Source organism: Equus quagga, chromosome 13 (assembly GCF_021613505.1).
Source record: "Equus quagga isolate Etosha38 chromosome 13, UCLA_HA_Equagga_1.0, whole genome shotgun sequence".
NCBI lineage: Eukaryota > Metazoa > Chordata > Mammalia > Perissodactyla > Equidae > Equus > Equus quagga.
This window is the reverse complement of record NC_060279.1, coordinates 62400443-62425510: the sequence shown is the minus strand read 5'-3', so window position 1 is coordinate 62425510 and position 25068 is coordinate 62400443. Positions and strand designations below refer to the sequence as shown.

Here is a 25068-nt window from a genome sequence, read left to right as displayed (position 1 = left end):
GCTGGAGGCAAAAATAGGGACCACGAAAAAGGAAGCAATTAAAAGAAATAGAGCCTAAAGAAGTATACAAATAACACTAGGGGAGACTCCCACATCCAGTCTGATGGCTGTGTAGCATCCATCTGACCCATCATCATGAAGATAACCACCATAAACTGGAACAAATATAAAGAATGATTTGCAAACATGGAGAGCAGATACTGGAAGCAAACTGGCACATGTAAAAGAATAACAAAAGGTGTGCTTCCTGTTTTTAAGGCTTCTAACCTGAGGGAAAGCTACAGTCCAAGCCTTACAGAGTGGCTAAAATTTCCATAGAAAATCTATAGTCTAAAGGGTTTGCAGAACCAAGGACAGAATCTGAGACAACCATAGCCTCAGGAAAGTAAGTGGGAAATCCCAGAAAGGAGACAGCCAGAGAAGTGGAGCTCCAAATTATACATATAAACTCTGCCAACCCTTTGGCTGACCTGTGAAACATCCACAAACAGGACAGATTCAAGCAGCCTAACCAAGGCTAAAATAACTGAAATGAGATTATAAGCTGCCATCAACCACAGGGAGACAAGTTTTGCAGGCTGGCTCCAATCAAGTTAAGTGCCTGCTTAAACAAACAAACAAATTCAACATTCTTTGGGAGTTTATATTTGTATGTACGTATATTTGTTTCGGTGTTGAGTTGTAGGAGTTCTTTGCATATTCTGAATATTAATCCCTTGTAGATATATGATTTGCGAATATTTTCTGGTATATGGAAACACTGGTATATAGATAAGTGTGCGTTAATCTTCTACCCTGCAACTTCACTGAACTGGTTAATTAGCTCTAATTTCTTGTGGGTTATTTAGGATTTTCTATGTACAGGAACATGTTGTCGGTGAATAGAGATAGTTTTACCTCTTCCTTTCCAATTAGGATGCCTTTTATTTCTTTTTATTACCTAATAGTTCTGGCTAGAACTTCCAGTACAAATGTTGAATAGCAGTGGTAAAAGCAAGCATCCTTATCTTGTTCCTGATCTTAGGGAAAAAGCTTTCAGTCTTTTATCATTAAGTATGTTAGCTGTGGACCTTTCAGAAATGATCTTGATAATGCTAAGGAATTTCCCCCTTGTCCTAGTTTGCTGAGTGTTTTTTGTTTGTTTTTAATGAAAGGCTGTTAAATTTTGTCAAACATTTTCTTTGTCAACTGAGATGATCATCTGGTTTTTAGTTCTTCATTCTATCAATGTGCTGTATTAGATCAATTGATTTTTATATGTTGAATCGCCTTTTACATTTCTGGGATAAATCCCACTTTGGTCAGCCTGTATAATCTCTTTAATGTACTGTTGCATTTGATTTGCTAGTTTTTTATTGAAGATTTTTGTGTTTATATTCATTACGAATATTGATCTGTAGTTTTCTTTTGTATCTTTGTCCTTATCATTATCCTTTTGATTAAAAAAAAAAAAGTCCCATGTCTCTACTGAAATTCCTCCATCTCCTCACATCTCTTCACTTTTTCTACCGGATAATTTAGCATTTTTATCATGGTTATATTAATGTCTCTTTCTGATAACTCCAACACAGATGTAGAGTTAGACCTAGGCCATCTCTGGGTCTGCTTCTATTGATTGTTTTCTGTTTATTGTGGGTCACACTTTCTTTTACATGTGTGTACTGTTTAACATATACTAGACATTTTGTATAAAAGAACTGTGGAGACTGAAGTAAAAAATATTTAATTCCAGAAAGAGGCATGCTATTTCTTTTGTCAGGTCACAGTTCTTAAGCTATGTCTGGGCTTTACTGGACCTTTAGTCTGACTCCTCTACTTTGGGATGGTGGCTTCCTTGCACTTGGTGGAAGTCTTACAAGCTTTGGAGAGATCTCTCTCAGCAATCCCCACTTCTACTTTTGGCCCCAAGTGCCCTCTGGGAAAAAGATTTGCTCTCTGGCGGCTTTAATCCCTTAAACCAGCAAGAGAGCAATATGATAATGTAGGTTGCATAAAGTCCATTTTTCAGTAAGCATAGCAAAGGAAGAATCCAGCTCTTTAAGGGAGTACTGGTAGCATTTCTGGCACCCACTCCCAAGCCCTGTCAGTACAAGGTGTAGCTGTGAGTCACAGTGTCAGTGATGTTTTCACTATAGCAGTACTGGCTAGGATGGCTGGATACTGTTCCAGGCCATGTACCTTCCAGGCCTGAGATTTTATGAGCTGCCTAATAACCTTTAAAAAATTTTCTCTTCTGTTTCTGTACTATGGTTTATAAAGTATCCTCACACATGATATCAAATATAGAGTACCTAGTACAATGTCTGGCGTGTAGTTAGTGATAAACAAATGCTAGCTATTAGTCTGCATCCATGATTCTAAGTATGGAATTGAGTCAGAATTTCAAATGTGTAGAAGGAGTTTTATTGTATCATGTGGTCCTTCAGTGAATGCTTTACTCCCCCCCCAATTGCCCATCCCTGGCTTTACATTGGAGTTTGTAACCAAGCAACATCATAATTTATTGATTATCCTCCTCTACCCACTAAAAGACAAGAAGATTTTTGCCTATTATCAGGTAATATAATTTACGCAGGATGGTTTTCAGTCCTCTAACATTTATAGAGAAGCAATTAAAGCCTGGACCATTGCAACAGCCTTGTAAGTGCTCTCCCTGTTTTCACGCTTGCTCCCCTACAGCCAAAACAAACTTGTAACATTAACCGGATAATTTTACCTTCCTGCTCAGAACTCTCTCATGGTTTCCTTCCACACTCAGAAATAAATTCAAATGTCCTTTGATGATTTACAAAACCTATGTGATTCAGGCCCTGGCTAACTTGTTGCCTTACGTTCTGTTCTCTCCCTTCCACAGTCTGCTCTGGCCATCCTGGCCTTATTGCATGAACTACCCAAGCTCATTTCTAACCTCAGGGCCTTCATACTTAATATTTTATTCCTCTGAAACATTCTTCCCTCCAATCTTTATACTACCTCACTTCTTCAGCTCTATACTCAAAGGTCAGCTCCCCAGAGAAGACCACCCTATCTAAAATACCACATTTCTGTCCTCTTATCCTGTTTTATTATTTTTCATAGTATTGATCACCATCAAAAGTGTACTATACACTTGTTTATTATCTGTTTTCCTCAGTATCATATAAGTTCCAAAAAGAGAAACTTCGTCTTGTTGACCACCCTACCCCCTTCCTCTTTTTACTGAGGATCCATTATGGAAATAGTCATATTGAATGTTACTGCTTCAGCCAGTATTATATAGGTGACACTAAAATAAAGAACAAAGTGGCATGTATTAAACTTTAAGGAATCAGTGAAGACTCTGAAAGGCAGAAGTTGATTATTAATAATATAAGATGTGGGGAAACATATGACAAAAAGCAATTAAGGCTCTCTGAAGAAGAAAAAAGAATCATGGAAACCAGCTAAGAGGCTGAAGCACAAAAATGATATGTACTGGAGCCGGCTCGGTGGCGCAGGGGTTAAGTTCACACGTTCTGCTTCTCGGTGGCCCGGGGTTCACTGGTTTGGATCCCGGGTGCGGACATGGCACCACTTGGCAAAAGCCATGCTGTGGTAGACGTCCCACATATAAAGTAGAGAAAGATGAGCATGGATGTTAGCTCAGGGCCAGTCTTCCTCAGCAAAAAGAGGAGGATTGGCAGTAGGTAGCTCAAGGCTAATCTTTCTCAAAAAAAAAAAATTAAAAATTAAAAAAAAATGATATGTACTGAAAGTTTAAACTAGGGTGGAAGTGAGAACATAAATAGAAAATAGGAATGGAGAGGGATGAATGCAATAAATCTTTCCTGAGACCCTCAAGAGATTTTTCTAACTGACTACGTATAGATTAATAAAGAGAAGTGAACAAAGAAGTTAGAAGTTCTGAGCTTCAACTCCTAGGAGAATGGGTATCACTAGCAAATAAAGAAAGTGAAGAAGTCAGTGATTTAGAACAGGTTTGGAGGGAGATAAAGTAATATTTTCAACATTAGTCATATTGTATTCAAGGTAACAGTGAGCCATCTAGATGGAAATGTGAGGCTATGTAAGACATACACTTTTTTAGGCCCAACCACATTGTTATTACACAATAAACATAATGCTTTGCTACCTAATTTGATAAATTTGAAATCCACTTTTCTTTTCTTGTTTTGACACAAGCACGCACTGTAAAACTTCCAGTGCAGCAATACTCATGGCACTTAAAACACTACTGAGTTTTAACTGCATCATTGTGATTTGCAGTGCCATGAGCAGCAGTGTGAAGCGATGAGAGTGCCACATATGTTTGTTATCATAACTACTCTGCCATTGTTGCACAAAAACAGCCATAGGCAATATACAATAAATGAGCATGGCAACATGATCAGTGAGGTGGACTAAAGGCATTTAATGAAAAAGGGCCAGAGATTCAAATTCCTATCAATGCATGGGATAATCATAGTTCTTCAAAATGCAGAACTAGCCTATGTTGCACAGAACTTTAGAATGTACCATCATGTATTCATGTATATAGAAAAATTTATGAACTTAGAATCCAACTCCTTAGAACAAATAAATACCCCCCAAGATTGCAGTTTTAACACATGAATTTTTCATGAATGCAACGACCAAGTAAACTGAGGAAAACTTTAGCAAGAGAGCATCATTTCAGAAAATCATGTCATTGCCAGTAATGCCACTCACTCATGAAATTTAGGTTGCTGATCAACACACTTGCCTTTGTACCTGAAATACTCACAGTGATACTACTGGTACCAGTATCTAACTACTTCATGGTGTCTTCTCTAGTCCTCCAGCCTTTTCATTTTGAAACATAATGATTTTTCTAAATAAGTTTTCTAACTGTATTTCCTCTTAATATTAGAGCATCATATTGATATTCTTACAATTATATGTGTAGGTTAACTAAATTATCCTTGATTCCCATTTCAGGTTAATAAAGTAGTATTACAAAATCTTTGTTAAAAAAAGAGAATGGGGTTGGGTCTGATAGGATTGGGAACCATGAGTCTTGGACCAGTTTGCCTAAAAGCAAATCCTCCAGTCTCCTGTCTAGGGAGCATAAACCTATCGCAACCATTTTGGGAGTTAAGAAAGGGGATCAGAGGTCTCCCTATTCAGTAATGAAGCCTTTCATTATGCTTCCCCCTCCATATCCACCTCATTTTCTGTACAGATCCTCAAGCCCTGCCTTCATTATTCCAAAACCTAGAATCTCTATTTTATTCCCTCTAAAGAATAAATTTCCAATATGCTCTTAGGGCAAGACAGCAGTTATCACTTGGCTATATCACATACAAGAGAAAAATCCAAGAAGTATAACTGCTTCTTTTGTAGACTTTCAACCAACCCTGTTTTCAGTCTCACCTCACATCCTACTTTCAGAGACACCCAGTGCCTCAAATTCCTGAGCCTTTCCAGGGTTCTTTAGTATGAAATGATTTGTGCTCCTTATTGTTGCAGCTGCCTAATGTCTAATGAAGGTAAACACATGTTTAATCTACTATATTTAACTGGAAGCTGGGGTTTTCTGTAAATATTTAAATATTTATGTACACAAGAAATCTATTAGAATTTTCAGTTGTGATTTCTTTTCACATATTTTGGTATAAACAAGTTAACAAACATTAAAGCTTTAATTAAACGGAAAATATTCCATAAAAAAATAAAATGCCAACATGATCACAACAAAAAAAAAGCCTAAATAAATTAATAACTAAAGAAGAAACTGCACAAGTGTGGGCACGTGTGCATATGCACACAAATGAAGTTCAGCCATTTTTCTCTTTCGGTTTACAGCAGGGCAGATAGGCTAAGTGATAACAATGAATGAGATTCATCCACATTTGTACACAGAGGTGAAAAAGTGAAGGTAGAGAGTGGTGATATACTTTGCTTTAACTAAACTAGTTCATTTAACCTTTTTTTTTTTTTTGAGGAAGATTAGCCCTGAGCTAACTACTGCCAATCCTCCTCTTTTTGCTGAGGAAGACTGGCCCTGAGCTACCATCCACGCCCATCTTCCTCTACTTTATACGTGGGATGCCTACCACAGCATGGCTTTTGTCAAGTGGTGCCATGTCCAAACCCGGGATCTGAACCAGCGAACCCCGGGCCGCCAAGAAGCAGAACGTGTGAACTTAACCACTGTGCCACCGGGCCAGCCCCAGTTCATTTAATCTTAAAACTCCTGTGGAATACACATCATTTTTTCCAGTTTACATATGAAGAACCTAAAGCTAAGAAAGATTAGGGAACTTCCCCAAACTCACGGCTAATAAATGATTAGCCATTCCTTCACTATACCTGTTGCTCTTTCATGTTTAATCCTAAATTGAACAAATTATTCTACGAAACCAACTGTTTGTTCATCTAGTAGAGCAAGAAATACCAACAACTTTACCACTCACTTCTAAGTCAGTAAAGCGGACAGTGACCATCTTATTGTCTCTACAGCTTAGTATAGTACCTAGCATGTTAAAGGTATTCACTGTTGAATGAATGAATTTTGGAATAACAGAGTATCATTTGGTGGAGCAAAATAATTCATGATGTTAGTCAATATAATTACTTAAAGAAGAATTGCAGCACTAACTTAGCTGTTCAAAATGAAGTAGTTAAATCTAAAATAGAAAAAACAAAAATTTTTATTGCTATCTATTAAGTTACCCAAATATCACATAACGTACCAGTAAGTACTATATACCAAAGTATCCTAGTCATATTAGATGACTCACATTAATACCAGCTTGGCAAAGAAATAAGCCACCTGTCCTTTATACTTTGAGGGTAAAATGAACTGGTGATGGGGGAAGGTAGTCATGCATATAACATTTTTAAAAGAATATATTTCCTATACATATTTCAGCCAACATCTGCTCTAAACATATATACTACAGCATAAGAAAAACAGGGCTTCTTCTATGCACCTCAGGGATTTTAAAGAACCATCAAATAAATTAAGATTACCATGCCATCCCATTTCCCCAGGACATTAAGTTGTAGGCAATAAACAAATTATTGCTACTGTTAACACTACTCTCTAAAAACTTTCATGTAGTATTAGTTTACTTCTTTTCAGGCCACCTTCTGTTTTGTAGAAGAAAGTAAGCCAAGTTGTTTGTTATGTTTCCATATCGTTTCCATAGCAAAGGTCTGTGCCTGCTTAATTTAACTAAAGCTGGAGGGTTAAAGCCTGAAGGTCACTATAGGACAGATAGAGCAGCTTCAATAAGAGAGCTGTTCTATTATCAGTTCCACTAAATTACCTGGTGGGAGGGAATCTGAATAGATTAGAAACACATCAACACATTGTAGAGATACTAAAAATACAAAATTAAATTTCCATAATATAAATTGCTTTAAACTGAAAATGTGCCTATAACAACATTATATAAAAAATCATCACTGGGAAAGGGATCTTGGTGTATGATGAAATCAAAGTCTAAATATGAAAAAAATACTACAATCCCCGTTTTAAAAATTTCAGTAAATTTTGCAATAAGATTCAAAATATTTATGCCTTAACAAAACATCACTGTATAATAAAGTATGTGTGTAATTTTATGCAATTTTATCCTGTGTATAAATTCAAGTAACTACCATAAGAATCAAGATACAGAACTCTTCCATTACCACAAACGAATTCTCTAGTCTCCATCTCTACAGCTCTGCCATTTTGAGAATGTTCTATATATAAATGGAATCATACAGTATGTAACCACTTGAGATTGACTTTTTTCCACTCAGCATTAATTCCAGGGAAAATCATCCAGCTTGTTGTATGTATCAATAGTTTGTTCCTTTTTATTTCTCAGTGGTAGTACACTGTACAGAAATACCAGAGTTTAACTATTCATCCATTAGGATTGTTTCTAATTTTTGGCTATGAAAGATGAAGCCACTATAAACATTACCATACAGGTTATTGTGTGAACATAGTTTTTATTTTTCTGCGATAAATGCCCAAGAGTGCAATTGCTGGGTCACACGGTGAGTGCAAGTTTATTTTTTTAAGAACCTGACAAACTATTTTCCAAAGTGGCTGTACCATTTTACATTCCCAACAACAGTTTATGAGGGATCCAGTTTCTTGGCATCCTTGCTAGCATTTAGTATTATCACTTCTTCTTATTTTAACTGTTCTAGTAGGTATGTAGTAATATCTCATTGTGGTTTTAATTTGCATTTTTCTAATGACTAATGATGAGGAAAATCTTTTCAAATGCTTATTTGCCATCTTATCTTCTCTTCAGCAAAAATGTCTGTTAGGTCTTTTGTCCATTTTCTAACTGAATTATTTTTTACTGTTGAGTTTTGAGAGTTCTTTATATATTCTAGATACAAGATCTTTGTCAGATATGTGGTTTGCAAATGTTTTCTCCCTGCCTATAGCTTCTCTTTTCCATCCTCTTAATAGGCTCTTTCATAGAGCTAAAGTTTTTAATTTTGATGAAATCCAATTTGTCAGTTTTTTCTCCTAGGCATAGTGCTTTTGGTATCATGTCCTAGAATTGTTCTTTGAGCTTGAGGTCCTGAAGATTTTCTCCTGTTTTCTTTTAAAAGTTTTATGGTTTTACAATTCACGTTTAAATTCACCATCCATATTGAGTTACTTTTTGTATTACATGTGAGGTTTAGGTTAAGGTTTATTTTTTTGCTTACAGATGTCCAATTGCTCCAGCACCATTTGTTAAAAAGACAATGTAAAAGCTCTTAAAGCATATTTATCTTTGTCTATAAACAGTACATTTGTTACATAAATACAGTTGCCATTACCTATGTTAAATTAAAAATTGACATAATTTCAAGTGATTTTCACATTTTGAAAAACAAGAATAAAATGTTTCAGATAACTCCTAAAATGCTAGTACTTTTTAGACAAATGAAATCAAATTCTATTGCTGTGTATTTCTTGTAATTCACTAATATGCCATATTCTCTTGGTCTTACGGGCTTCTAAACCAACACTACCCAACAGATGATGAAATGATGAAAATATTTTATATCTGCATTTTTAAAAAATTCATGATCCACGTTGTATCAATTCTTGTGCAAGATGTGAGCTTTAGGTTAAGGTTTATTTTCTTGCCTATGGATGTCCAATTGCTCCAGCATCATTTGTTGAAAAGACAATGTAGCCATTCGTGACATGTGGTTACCAAACCGTTAAGTGTATTTGTTAACGTAACTGAAGAAATGAATTTTAAATTTTAGTTAATTTAAATTTAAATGTGGCTAATGGCTACTGGATTGGATGGTGCAGCTATAAACCCTTCTCTCTTCTTAATACTTTTCCTTCCTTAGTATTCACCTTTTCCCTGGCTGTCTGTTTACTAATTAGCTAGGAACTTTCCTCAAATAAGCAGTGCCTGATTCAACCCCTTCTTCTGGGTTTCAGGTCCCTATTTGCTCTCATAGAGATCTAAATTTCCTCCGTTAAATCTTTAGCATACTGTATTATGTCACTTGCAAGCCTCACTATAAATTTCATGGGAGTAGGAAACAAGTCTTATTTTTTCCTCCACTGAATTCCCAGCTACAGTAACAGACTGCCTTGAATTTATGAAATATTTGTAAATCATACTAATGAATAAGATTATTTACTTTAAATAAAAGAAGAAGTTAATTTATTAGTTGGCTAGAAGGTAGGTGGTAGTTTTCTACGCTTTACAGTTCTGAGTTCTTTCATAATTTCAAGAAATATATACTTCAGAAACTTAGCTGTCAAGGTATAAGTATATTGAGGACATCTGAAATTTTCCTTTGGCAAATACCAGAAAGCCTTCTAGAATTGGTGCATAATGCCCTTCTCCTTTCATTTTGATATACCGTGAGCCCATGGAATGCAAACATAACTCTTTCAAATGACAGTAATTAACCCAGTTGAATTCTAGGATGCCAATGTAGATACCCATTCTGCTACGTATTCTTCATCAGGCTTCAGAGAGTATTGATCCAGCTACTCAAAGAAGCCTAAGTAACAATATTAGCTAACATTTACTGATCATTTACTATGTGCAAGGTACTATGCCATGTTCTTTACATGCAATGTTTCATTTAGTCCTCACATCAGCTCTTAGGCAGACTGTATTATCATCATTTTACAAAAAAGGAACCGGAGGTAAAGTTCCCTCCATAATTAGCCTCTATCACATCACATTCTAATTTCTGATATAGCACTTAATACATTCTAATATAATTTTGTTTATTTGTTTACTCACTCATTGACTCTTCTTAGTATAACAAAAGAAAGGCCTTTGAGGTCAGGGACCTTATCTCTCTTGTTCATCTCTGGATCCCCAAATCTAGAATATTGTCTACAACGTAGTGAGCAATCAAAAAATATTTATTGAATGAGTGAAAGGACAGATGGGTGAATAAATTAAGCAATGAATGATTCAATAAAAGGTCTAGAAAAGTTAAGTTACTTGGCCAAAGGTACAGTAGAGCCCAGGATTCAAATTCAAGCAGTCTGGTTGCAGAGCCTCTATTAATCACTTAGCTACTATTAACTCCTGAATATAATTACACATCAATACTGTGTAGAGGATATGGCAGAGAAGGCACGCTAACCACCCAAGGCCTACGTATACAGTTGTACAGTAGAGTAGAGTATAGAGTTGTTGCTGAGGAAAAATTGCCCAGGCAGTAACAACTTTCTCAGTCTTCTTGCATATAAGTAGAGCCAGGCAACTACTTCTGGTCAGAGGACTGTGAGTGGTAATAAGTGGTAAAATTTCCAGATTCTGTGTATCTTATGTGCCTTCCTTATACTCTCTTCTTTTTTCCCAGATGTGTTTAAGATGATGACATCACAAGATGGACAGACCTTGGAGTCATGAGTGACAATCTGAAACAAAGTGAAAAATAAACTTTTTCTTTTGTCCTAAACCACTGAGAACTGGGAATTATTCGTCATAGTAGTTAGTCTACCATGATTAATCCAAGAGAGCTTAAACTACAATAATAGTAAACAAGGTCTAAGATTTTTTACCAGCGGATATAAAGGTAGTAGAAACAGTACCAGACTTTAAGTCAAAGACAAGCGTTTCTAAAAAGTCTTACTTGGGGAATTAAATGAATGTGAAAGTACTTTATAAAATGAAAAGCACTATGAATTGTAAGATAACTGCAGTATAAGAGGCAATATGGTATAATGGAAAGAGAAACAGCAGAGTCAAAAGACATGGGTTTAAGATCTCTGCCAATTACATTATGTGTAATCTTAAATCATCTGTACAATGCACTTGCCTTCCCTTTTCAAAGAACTTTGGTGACTATTAAATATAAACTCTGAGAAAACATTTTGTAAACTGTAAAGCACTACAAACAAGTCAACTCTTGCAATCAGCAGCAGCACAAATCTGCAAAATGTCACTGAATTTAGCAATTTAAGTAGCAAGTAGTTTTCTAGCACTTTTTGGATAAATGTCCACATTAAATCAAATTATTTTAAAATTATTTGTACTAAAACCTAAATATTATTCTAAAAAAAAAAACAGAGACTCTATAATATCTTAAACCATCTAAAAAAAAATTCAGAAAGTTAAGATCTGCAAAAGTCTCTTCCAATCCTAGTGAATGAAAACGTGTGTTTTCACTAGAGGACTCCAATGAAAACTATTGATTTTAATTAAACAAAATTTTCCCATATTTGAATAATTACTAAAAAGAAAAATAATCTGATTAAATACTCATTATAGACTATGTTAAATTTATTAAAGATTAATTTCCTGGCAACAAGCACACAATTTCATTTTAGACTAAATTGCCTCTATTTCTCAATTATGCTTGTGCATTCTGAAGGCACTATAGAAATTTTTTACCCCCACAACACAAAAACATTGTGGACATATGAATCCCAAACAAAACCAATGAGAACTTGGAAGAAGATTCTTAACAGTGTTGCATAATTCTACAGTCCCTAACCACAAACTATAAAAACAAATGAGACTACATATATATACATATCATTCATCTATCAGCCCTATTTAATAATAAAAGAACATTCAGATTCTATTTGGCTCTCTCCATCTATGAATTCACCACATTACAGAAAATACAAGTAAGAAGTAGACACTGGTTGCATGGTTCTTATAACATCCTTGAAACAGAAAACTATTGTGCAAGAAAAAGCATTTGATAACACTCAACATCTGTTTGTGATTTAAAATAAAAAAAGTAAAACATGCTAGCAAATTAGTTTAAAGGAACATTTTTAATCTGATAAAATGTATTTAAAATAACAAACATAAACCCACAAAAAATCTATAGCTAACAAATTAATGGTGCAATTATGAACAATTTTCTTCTGAGTTTGGGAAAAAGACCACTATGCCCTCCATCACTACTTTAATCTGAGAGTGTGTTAGGAGGTCCTAGTCAATGCAATAAGGCAAGAAAACGAAAAAAAAGATATAAAGATATAAAGAGGATTCTGGAAAGATGTCAGAGTAAGAAGCTATCTCCCTACCAGGAAACAGTTTCCCCAGTTAGACAGCAATTACACTGGCAGAATCTGTCTGACACAACCATTTTGGAACTCTGGAATCTACTGAAGGCTTGCAACTTCCAGGGACAGATCTGGAGGGTAAATTGTGGTTAATTTTGATCAATTTCAGCTATTAGCACAGTAGCAACTACTCACCTCCTACCCCTAATTACATGGTATGGTCCTGAGCAACTTGCACTACAGCTGGTGGGAGCCATGTGGACAAAAAAATACTTGTCCTCTAAATATTGGGGATCTGTGCTCTGATCACTGATTGCTGCTTCTGACAACAGAGGTGCAGATAAAGAGGTGGGTAGCCATTGATGCTGCACCTCCCTCATTGTTGCAAGCCCCTCCTCGTCTGGCTAAAGTGACTTCCAGGGGATTTATAGGGCTGGCACCCCTCACGCCGCCCCATTTTTCTTTTTTTCCCTTCTGGAAGACACAAATTAAACAGTAGGATATTCCAAAATAAAGAACTCATACATCTCAACAACAAAAAAACTACCAACAAGGGCCAGCCCCGTGGCCGAATGGTTAAGTTCGTGTGCTCCAATTTGGCGGAGGCTTTTGCCGGTTTGGATCCTGGGCACGGACATGGCACTACTCATTAGGCCATGTTTAGGTGGCATCCCACATGCCACAACTAGAAGAACCCACAGCTAAAATATACAACTATGTACTTGGGGGATTGGGGGAGAAAAAGCAGGAAAACAAAACCCAAAAAACTAACAACCCAATTAAAAAATGAACAGACATTTCTCCAAAGAAGATATACAGATGGCCAACAGGCACATGAAAAGATGTTCAACGTTACTAATTATCAGGGAAATGCACATCAAAACTACAATGAGGTATTACCTCACACCAATCAGAATGGCTATAATTAACAAGACAGGAAATAACAAGTGTTGGAGAGGATGTGGAGAAAAGGAAACTATCATACACTGCTGGTAGGAGTGCAAACTGCTGCAGCCACTATAGAAAACAGTACGGAGAGTCCTGAAGAAATTAAGAATAGAACTACCATACAATCCAGCTATTCCAATGCTGGGTATTTATCCAAAGAACATGAAAACATGAATGTCTAAAGATATATGCACACCTGTGTTCACTGCAGCATTATTTACAATAACCAAGACTTGGAAGCAACCTAGGTGCCCATCAAGGGACAAATGGATAAAGATGTGGTACATATACAAGTGAAAAACTAAATCATGAAGAAATAAACAATCTAAATATTCCTATACCTAGCAAGAAGATTGAATTAGCAATCAAAAATCTCTTGTCAAAGAAAAGCCCTAGACTCAGTGAATTCAACCAAACATTTAAAGAAGAACTAATACCAAGATTTCTCAAACTTTTCAAATAAATTGAAGAGAAGGGAACACTTCCTAACTCATTCTACGAGGTTAGCATTACCCTGATACCAAAGCCAGAAAAAGACACTACAAGAAAAGAAAGCTACAGACCAATATCCCTTACGAACATTGACGCAAAATCCTCAACAAAATACTGGCAAACTGAATTCAGTAGCATATTAAAAGGATTATATAGCATGACCAAGTGGGATCTATTCCTAAAATGCAAGAATGGTTCAACATATGAATATCAATCAATGTAACACACCACATTAACAGAATGAAGGGGAAAAAACACAGGATTATCTCAACTGGTTCAGAAAAAGCATTTGGCAATTATTCAACACCCTGTCATGATAAAAACACTCAACAAACTAGGAATAGAAAGAAATTATGTCAATGTAACAAAAGGCATATATGAAAAATCCACAGCAAACATCATACTCAAAGGTAAAAGACTGAAAGCTTTTCCTCTAAGATCAGGAGCAACTCAAGGATGCCTGCTGTCACTACTACTATTCAACATAGTACTGGACATTCTAGCCAGAGCAATTAGGCAAGAAAGAGATAAAAGATATCCAAACTGGAAAGGAAGAAGTAAAATTCTCTCTGTTCTCAGGTGATATGATCTTATACAGCGAAAATCCTAACAATTCCACACACACACACACAAAAAAACTATTAGAGTTATTATATAAATTCAACAAAGTAGCAGAACACAAAGTCAATATACAAAAATCAGTTTCATTTCTATACATGAACAATCTAAAACAAAATTATGAAGCCAATTCCATTTACAATAGCATAAAAAAGAATAAAATATTTAATTTTAACTAAGGAGATGAAAAAATTGTACAGTGAAAGTTACAATACACTGCTGAAAGAAATTAAAGACGACATAAGTAAATGGAAACATGTCCCACGTTCACTGATTGAAAGATTTATTATTGTTAAGATGTCAATACTATCTAAAACAATCTGTAAATTCTATACAATCCCTATCAAAATTCCAATGACGTTTTTTGCATGAACAGAAAAACCCATCCTAAAATCATATGGAATCTCAAGGGACCCTGAATAGCCAAAAGGATCTTCAAAAATAAAAAACAAAGCTGAAGGTGCCACAATTTTGGATTTCAAAACATACTACAAAGCTGCAATGACCAAAACACTGTGGTACTAGCATAAAGACAGACATATAGACCAATGGAATAAAACAGAGAGCCCAGAAATAAACCCTTCAACATATGGTCAAATGATTTTTGACAACAGTGTCAAGACCATTCAATGGGGAAAGGAGAGTCTTTTCAACAAATGGTGCTGGGACAACTGGATATCTATATGCAAAAGAATAAAGGTGGACCCTTACCTAACACCATATACAAAAATTAACTCAAATGTATAAAAGACCTAAATGTATGACAAACTACAAAACTCTTAGAAGAAAACATGGGGCAAAAGCTTCATGACATTGGATTTGGCAATGATTTCTTGGATATGACACCAAAGACAGAGGCAACAAAATAAATCCCGGTTTGTGTATTGTTAATGAAAATTAAAATTTTGTGCATCAAAAGACAGACTAGGGGCTGGTCTCATGGCCGAGCAGTTAAGTTTGCGCACACTGCTTCAGCAGCCCAGTGTTCTGCCAGTTCAGATCCTGGGCATGGACCTAGCACTGCTCATCAGGCCATGCTGAGGTGGTACCCCACATAGCACAACCAGAGGGACCTACAACTAGAATGTACAACTACATACTGAGGGGCTTTGGGGAGAAGAAGATGGAAAAACAACAACAACAACAAAAAACCCAAATGACCTAATTCAAAAAATGGGCAAAGGACTTGAATAGACATTTCTCCAAAGAAGATATACAAATGGCCAATAAACACATGAAATGATACTCAACATCACTGATCATTAGGGAAATGCAAATGAAAACTACAAGATGTCACCTTACACTTATTAGGATGGTTACTAACAAGAAGTCCATAAAATAACAAGTATTGGTGAAGATGTAGAGAAATGGGGACCCTTGTGCACTGTTAGTGGGAAGGGTGGTTCTGCCAAAAGTTAAAAATAGAATTACCATATGATCCAGCAATTCTACTTCTGAGCATATACCCAAAAGAACCAAAAACAGGGTCTTGAAAAGATATTTGCCCACCCACGTTCACAGCAGTGTTATTCACAATAACTAAAATGTGGAAGCAATCCAAGTGTCCATCGATGGATAAATGGATAAGCAAAACGTGTATACAACAAAAGATCATTCAGCCTTAAAAAGGAAATTCTGGCATATGCTACAATATGGATGAACCTTGAGGACATTATGTTAAGTGAAATATGCCAGTCACAAAAAGACAAATATCATATGGATTTCACTTATACAAGGTACTGAGAGTAGTCAAAATCATAGAGACAGAAAGTAGAATGGTGGTTTCTAGGGACTGGCAAAGGAGGAAGGGAGTATAGAGTTTCACTTCTACAAGATGAAAAGAGCTATAAAGATGGATGGTGGTGACAGTTATACAACATTATGAATGCATTTAATATCAGTGAACCGTACACTTAAAAATGATTAAGATGGGGGCCAGCCCAGTAGTGTAGTGGTTAAGTTTGCACGCTCCACTTCAGCAGCCAGGAATTCACAGGTTCAGATCCTGAGTGCAGACCTATACACCCTTCACAAAGCCATGGTGTGGTGGCATCCCACATACAAAACAGAGGAAGATAGGCACAGATGTTAGCTCAGTGACAATCTTCCTCAAGCAAAAAGAGGAAGATTGGTAACACATTAGCTCAGGGCCAATCTTCCTTACCCCTCCTCAAAAAAAATAAAATAAAATAGATTAAGACGGTAAATTTTATGTTACATGTATTTTACCATAACAAAGTTTTCTGGGGGAATAAAGGTATAAAGATTAGAAAGAAAGAAGTAAAATTTTCATTTTTCAAAGATGATCTGACTATTTAGAAAACTCAAAAGAGCTAAAATAAACTATAAGGTCAAGGAATACAGAGTCAAAAAAAAATCAACTGCATTTCAATATTCTACAGACAAAAAATCTGAAAACGAAATAAAAAATACCATTTATAGGGGCTGGCCCAATAGCCTAGTGGTTAACTTCAGTGCACTTCTCTTCAGAGGCCCGGGTTTGGTTCCCAGGCATGGACCTACACTAGTCACTCGCGGCCATGTTGTGGCAGTGACCCACATACAAAATAGAGGAAGATGGGCACAGATGTTAGCTCAGGGTAAATCTTCCTCAAGCGAAAAGAGGAAGATTGGCAACAAATGTTAGCTCAGGGCCAATCTTCCTCAGCAAAAAAAAGCACCATTTGTAATAGCATTTCAAAAACACTGAACCATGGGGCCAGCCCAGTGGCGCAGCAGTAAGTGTGCATGTTCCACTTTGGCGGCCCGGGGTTCGCCAGTTGAGATTCCAGGTGCGGACACGGCACTACTTGGCAGGTCACGCTGTGGTAGGCATCTCACATATAAAGCAGAGGAAGATGGGCATGGATGTTAGCTCAGGGCCAGTCTTCCTCAGCAAAAAGAGGAGGATTGGCAGCAGATGTTAGCTCAGGGCTAATCTTCCTCAAAAAAAAAAAAAAAACAAACACTGGACCTTAGAAACAAGAAAAGATGTGAAAGATTTTTACACTGAACACTATAAAACACTGCTAAGAGGAATTTAGAAATACAGGCATACCTCAGAGACATTGCAGGCTCAGTTCCAGACCACCACAATAAGTGAACATTGCAATAAAACAAGTCCCACAAATTTTTTTATTTCCTCATGCATAGAAAAGTTATATTTATATTATACTGTAGTCTATTAAGTGTGCAATAGCATTACATCTAAAAAACAACGTACATAGCTTAATTAAAAAATACTTTTCTGCTGAAAAATGCTGACCATTACCTGAGCCTTCAGAAAGTTGTAATCTTTTTCTTGGTGGAGGGTCTTGTAAAAAATGTAATATCTGTGAAGCACAATAAAGTGAAGCACAATAAAACAAGGTATGCCTGTGACAAAATAAATGGAGGGATAGACAATGTTCATGGATTGAAAGCATCAATATTATTAAGAGGTCAATTCTCCCCAAACTGACCTGCACTTTCAACATAATCGTAATTAAAATCCCAGGAGGAGAGTTTTACTTTTTGGGGGGGTAGAGATTAATAAGATGACTCTAAAATTCATACAGAAATGCAGAAGACCCATAATAGCCAAAACAATCTTAAAAGAAAAAAGAAGATTCACATTACCAAATGCCAAGATTTACTATAAAGCCACCATAATTAAGGCAATGTAGTCATGGTACTCAGGAAGACCAAATAGTTCAATGGCATGGAATGAAGAGTTAAGACAGACAGCCACAGGTATATGGTCACCTGATTGATGACAAAGGAACCGATGTAGTACAGTAGAAAAATGATGGGCTTTTAATAATGGTACTTGGTCAACTTCTAACCGTAAGAAAAAAAATGCATCTTAACCTTTACCTTTATTCCATACACAAAAACTAATTTGAGATAGATCATAGACCTAAATGTTAAAAGATAAAGCAATAAAGATTGGAGAGGAAAACACAGGAAACTTGTCTTCATAACCTCAGCGTTAAGTAAAGGTTCTTGAACAGGATATAAAGCACTATCCATGGAAAAGATGACTGACAGTTTGGACTTCATTAAAATTAAAAACTTCCATTCATGGGCCTTCTTAGCAGCATAGTGGTTAAGTTTGGCACGCTCCGCTTCAGTGGCCTGGGTTCAGTTCCCGGGTGCAGACCTACACCACTCATCACTGGCTATACTGTGGCGGCAGTTCACACACAAAAAGGAAGATTAGCAAGAGATGTTAGCTCAGGCTGAATCTTCCTCCACAAAAAGAGGAAGATTGGCTCAGCGAGAATCTTCCTCAGCAAAAAACAAAACAAAACAAAAAACTTCCATTCATCAAAAGACACAATTAAGAAAGTGAAAAAACAAGCAAGAGAGTAGGAGAAGAAATTTCATTTACAACACATACTACCTGACAAAGGACTTATATCCAAAATATTAAAAATTCCTACAAATCAATAAGAAAAAGAGACAATTAATTTAAAAATTGGTCAAGAGATGTGAAGAGACACTTCACAAAAGAGGATAGCCAAATGTTTGATAAACACTGAAAACATGTTCAACATCACTGGTCATCAGGAAATCACAAATTAAAATCAATGTGATACCTCAACATCCCTACTAGAATGGTTAAAATTAAAAGACCAACAACCAAGTACTGGTATTGATGTTGACGTGGAATAACTGAAACTTTCACACATGGCTGGTTAGGAGTAAACATTGGTATAGCTCCTTTGAAAAACCACCAATTCCACTCCTACACATATACCAAAAAAGATGAATGCTTTGTACATTAAAAGATATGTAAAGTTGCAGGGTACAAAATCAACTTACAAAAACCAGTTGCATATCTGTACGCCAATAACGAACTAACAGAAAGCGAACTCAAGAATACAATCCCGAGTGATGTCAGCAACATGGCGGTGTGAGCTCACCCGGGACTCTCTCCCCTCCAAATTACAACCAAAAAGAGCAACTGCTTTCCAACAACAACAAAAATCCTAATAACAGAAATCATCAGAGACCCACAGCAGCCAAACGACGGAGGGCAGAGAGGCTGGAGCTGACCTTGGAGGAGCTGGAGTGGGGTAAGAGAGAACTTCGCTCCCTCCCCTAGAGACTGGGATCACTGCCCCAGGTGAGGGAAGCAGCGGGGGTGGGGCCCCGCGTCTGGGGATTGTCCAGGACTCCCACAGACGCATGCAGCAGAAACCCTCTAACGGGGAAAAGCTTTCACGTGGGGGAACACATTCTTCTCAAGCGCGCATGGAACATTCTCAAGGACAGACCATATGTTGGGAAACAAGGCAAGCATCTACAAATTTTAAAAAATTGAAATAATAACAAGCATCTTCTCCAATCATAATGCTATAAGGCTAGAAATTAATTACACGAAAAAAGCTGAGAAAGGCACAAGGATGTGGAGACTAAACAATATGCTATTGAACAAGCAATGGATCATTGAAGAAATTAAAGAAGAAATCAAAAAATACCTGGAGACAAATGAAAGTGATAACACACCATATCAACTCATATGGGATGCAGCAAAAGCTGTATTAAGAGGAAAATTCATCACAATTCAGGCACATCTTAACAAACAAGAAAAATCGCAAATGAGCAATCTCAAACTACACCTAACTGAATTAGAGAAAGAAGAACAAACAAAGCCCAAAGTCAGCAGAAGGAGAGAAATAATAAAAATCAGAACAGAAATAAATGCTATGGAAACAAAAAAGGCAGGAGAAAGGATCAATGAAACAAAGAGCTGGTTCTTTGAGAAGATAAATAAAATTGACAAACCCCTAGCCAGACATACAAAAAAAAAAGGAGAGAAAGCTCAAATAAACAAAATCAGAAATGAAAGAGAAGTAATAAGAACAGACTCCACAGAAATACAGCAGATTATAAGAGAATACTACAGAAAACTATATGCCAGCAAAATGGATAACCTAGAGGAAATGGATAAACTCTTGGACTCCTACAATCTCCCAAGGCTCACTCAAGAAGAAGCAGACAATTTGAACAGACCAATCACAAGTAAAGAGATTGAAACAGCAATCAAAAGCATCCCAAAGAATAAAACCTCAGGACCAGATGGCCTTCCTGGGGAATTCTACCAAACTTTCAGAGAGGATTTAATACCTATCCTTTTCAAGCTATTCCAAAAAATTAGGGAGGATGGAACACTTCCTAACACATTCTACAAGGCCAACATGACGCTGATACCAAAACCTGACAAGGACAGCACGAAAAAGGAGAACTACAGGCCAATATCGCTGATGAACACAGATGCAAAAATTCTCAACAAAATTTTGGCAACCCGAATTCAGCAATTCATCAAAAGGATCATACATCATGATCAAGTGGGATTCATACCAGGGACACAGGAATGGTTCAACATCCACAAATCAGTCAACATGATACACCACATCAACAAACTGAGGAATAAAAATGACATGATCATCTCAACAGATGCAGAGAACGCATCTGACAAGAAGCCATTTATGATAAAAATTCTGAACAAAATGGGGATAGAAGGTAACTACTTCAATATAATAAAGGCCATATATAACAAACTCACAGCCAACATCATACTCAATGGGCAAAAACTGAGCACCATCCCCTTGAAAACAGGAACGAGATAAGGATGCCTTCTATCACCACTCTTATTTAACATAGTACTGGAGGTCCTGGCCAGAGTAATCAGGCAAGAAAACGGAATAAAAGGAATACAAATAGGGAGGGAAGAAGTGAAACTCTCGCTGTTTGCAGATGACATGATCTTATATATAGAAAACCCCAAAGAATCCATTGGAAAACTTTTAGAAGTAATCAACAACTACAGCAAAGTTGCAGGATATAAAATCAATTTACATAAATCAGTAGCATGTCTATACTCTAATAACGAACTAACAGAAAAAGAACTAAAGAACACAATACCATTCACAATCGCAACAAAAAGAATAAAATACCTTGGGGTGAATTTAACTAAGGAAGTGAAAGGCCTATACAATGAAAATTACAAGGCTTTTCTGAAAGAAACGGATGATGACATAAAGACATGGAGGAACCTTCCATGTACATGGATTGGAAGAATAAACATAATTAAAATATCCATTCTACCTAACGCAATCTACAGATTCAACGCCATCCCCATCAGGATCCCAATGACATTCTTTACAGAAATAGAACAAAGAATCCTAAAATTCATATGGGGTAACAAAAGACCCCGAATTGCTAAAGCAATCCTGAGAAAAAACAACACAGCTGGAGGCATCACAATCCCTGACTTCAAAACATACTACAAAGCTACACTAATCAAAACAGCATGGTACTGGTACAAAAACAGGTGCACAGATCAATGGAACAGAAATGAAAGCCCAGAAATAAAACCACACATCTATGGACAGCTAATCTTCAACAAAGGAGCTGAGGGCATACAATGGAGAAAAGAAAGTCTTTTCAACAAATGGTGCTGGGAAAACTGGAAAGCCACATGTAAAAGAATGAAAATTGACCATTCTTTCTCACCATTCACCAAAATAAACTCAAAATGGATCAAAGACCTAAAGGTGTGACCTGAAACCATAAGACTTCTAGAAGAAAACGTAGGCAGTACACTCTTTGACACCAGTATTAAAAGGATCTTTTCGGACACCATGTCTTCTCAGACAAGGGAAACAAGAGAAAGAATAAACAAATGGGACTTCATCAGACTAAAGAGCCTCTTCAAGGCAAAGGAAAACAGGATTGAAACAAAAAATCAACCCACTAGCTGGGAAAAAATATTTGCAAGTAATACATCCGACAAAAGTCTAATATCCATAATATATAAAGAACTCACACAACTCAACAACAAAAAATCAAACAACCCGATCAAAAAATGGGCTGGAGACATGAACAGACATTTCTCCAAAGAAGATATACGGATGGCCAATAGGCACACAAAAAGATGTTCATCATCGCTGTGCATCAGGGAAATGCAATTCAAAACTACACTAAGATATCACCTTACACCCATTAGAATGACAAAAATAACTAAAACAAATAGTAACAAATGTTGGAGAGGTTGTGGAGAAAAAAGAATGCTCATAAACTGCTGGTGGGAATGCAAACTGGTGCAGCCACTATGGAAAACAGTATGGAGATTCCTCAAAAAACTAAAAACAGAACTACCATACGATCCAGCTATCCCACTACTGGGTATTTATCCAAAGAGCTTGAAGTCAGCAATTTCAAAAGTCCTATGCACCCCAATGTTCATTGCAGCATTACTTACAATAGCCAAGACGTGGAAGCAACCTAAGTGCCCATCAACAGATGATTGGATAAAGAAGATGTAGTATATATATACAATGGGATACTACTCAGCCATAAAGAACAAAATTGTCCCATTTGCAACAACATGGATGGACCTTGAGGGAATTATGTTAAGTGAAATAAGCCAGATAGAGAAGGACAATCTCTGTATGACTCCACTCATATGAGGAATTTAAACCTGTGGACAAAGAGAACAGATTAGTGGCTACCAGGGGAAAGGTGGGGTGAGGGGTGGGCACAAAGGGTGAAGGGGTGCACCTACAACACGACTCACAGACAATAATGTACAACTGAAATTTCACAAGATTGTAACCTATCATTAACTCAATAAAAAATAAAAAATAAGAATATAATCCCATTTACAACTGCAACAAAAAGAATAAAATATCTAAGAATAAATTTAACCAAGGAGGTGAAAGATTTATACAATCAAAACTATAAGACATTTTTGAAAGAAATCCACGGTGACATACAGAAATGGAAAGGTATTCCATCCACATGGATCAGAAGAATAAATATAGTAAAAATGTCCATACTACCCAAAGCAATCCACAGATTCAATGCAATCTCAATCAGAATCCCAATGACTTTCATTAAGGAAATAGAACAAAGAACCCTAAAATTCATGTGGGGCAACAAAAGACTCCAAATAGCTAAAGAAATCCTGAGGAAAAAATAACAAAGCTGGAGGCATCACAATCCCTGACTTCAAAATATACTACAAACTATAGTACTGGTACAGAAACAGGCACATAGATCACTGGAACAGAATTGAAAGCCCAGAAATAAAACCACACATCTATGGACAGCTAATCTTTGACAAAGGGACTAAGACCACACAAGGGAGAAAAAGATAGTCTCTTCAATAAATGGTGTTGGTAAAACTGGACAGCCACATGCAAAAGAATGTAGAATACCATGCAGAAAAGAAAAAGAAAAAAACCTACAAAAATCCAAAATGGATGAATCTCACAGTCAGAATGTTGAATAAAAGAAGCTAGGCAGAAAACAAGACATTTTGTATGATTCCGTTTATACGAAATTCAAGAATAAAAAAACTAATCTATAGTGCTAAGAGGTCAGAAGCAAGATTACCTTTGCTTGGGGGTACAAACTGAGAAGGACACAAGGGGCCTTTCTCAAGTGCTTAAAATGTTCTATCATAACCTGTGTAGTAGTTTCATGGAGAGAGAGAGATATATATATGTATATGTGTGTGTTACAAATTCATTGAGTTGTACATCTTAAGACTTTTATACTTCAGTGATGTATTCTTATATAGTAATAAAACATTGAAAATAAAAAGCACATACACAGCCAAATTAAGGCTTTTTTTTTTTTAAGATTGGCACCTGAGCTAACATCTGTTGCCAATCTTTTTTTTTCTTTCTTCTTCTTCTCCCCAAAGCACCCCTCATACATAGTTGTAGATTCTAGTTGTAGGTCCTTCTGGTTCTGCTACGTGGGACACTGCCTCAGCATGGCCTGATGAGCGGTGCCATGTCCGTGCCCAGGATCCGAACCAGAAAAACCCTGGGCCACTGAAGCTGAGCACACGAACTTAACCACTTGGCCACAGGGCTGGCCCCTAAGGCATTTTTCCTAATCTTGAGAACCAAGCACACACAACACTGGTCTGTGATGTTCAAGCCAGTCTGGAATGGCAACTCATGACTTCCTCTTTCTCTTTCTGAGTATTAAAAAATTCTCAGACTAGCAGAGAAATCTACAAATAGTCGTCTTAGTTGCTAGAGAAGGCCCACCTCTGTTAGTGGGAACAATGTGGTCTCAGAAGTGGGCATACACAAATAGAGTGTTCCTGCCATACAAAGCACACAACCCTGCAAGTGTGGTGGAGTATGTAGAATCAGGTATCAGTTTCACTTCCAATTTGAGATGACCTAGTCTCATCATGTAATGTTTATTTTTCACTTGATATTAGAAAAAGAAAACTTTTGGATAAAGACAGTAAAATGAAGAAGTATCACAATCTTCTTCCCCTAAAACCTAACGAGATAAACAAAACGTTTGGGGGGTTGAGGAGGGAAGGAAACAGCTAAAAATCTACCAGCAACAACCGACCAAAAAGAGAACAACTTCAAAAGGGGGAGGGAGGAGGTGGTGAGTAGTGTGAAACAGAAGATTCTGGCAGCGTGGCAGAGCTGCTAACCAAACCAAACCTTCATCTGCCAAGAAGAGTAATAAGGAAAAGTGAGTAAATAAAATTAATGAGTAAATTTATGCAATAAAAGTAATAAAGT

The 25068-nt window shown here is 36.7% G+C and overlaps 1 protein-coding gene across 2 annotated transcripts in view; it reads right to left on the bottom strand.

Annotated features, from left to right (window-relative positions):
- Positions 1 to 25068, bottom strand: part of NFATC3 (nuclear factor of activated T cells 3) — a 126699-nt gene that overhangs the window by 60162 nt on the left and 41469 nt on the right. The window lies entirely within an intron of this gene.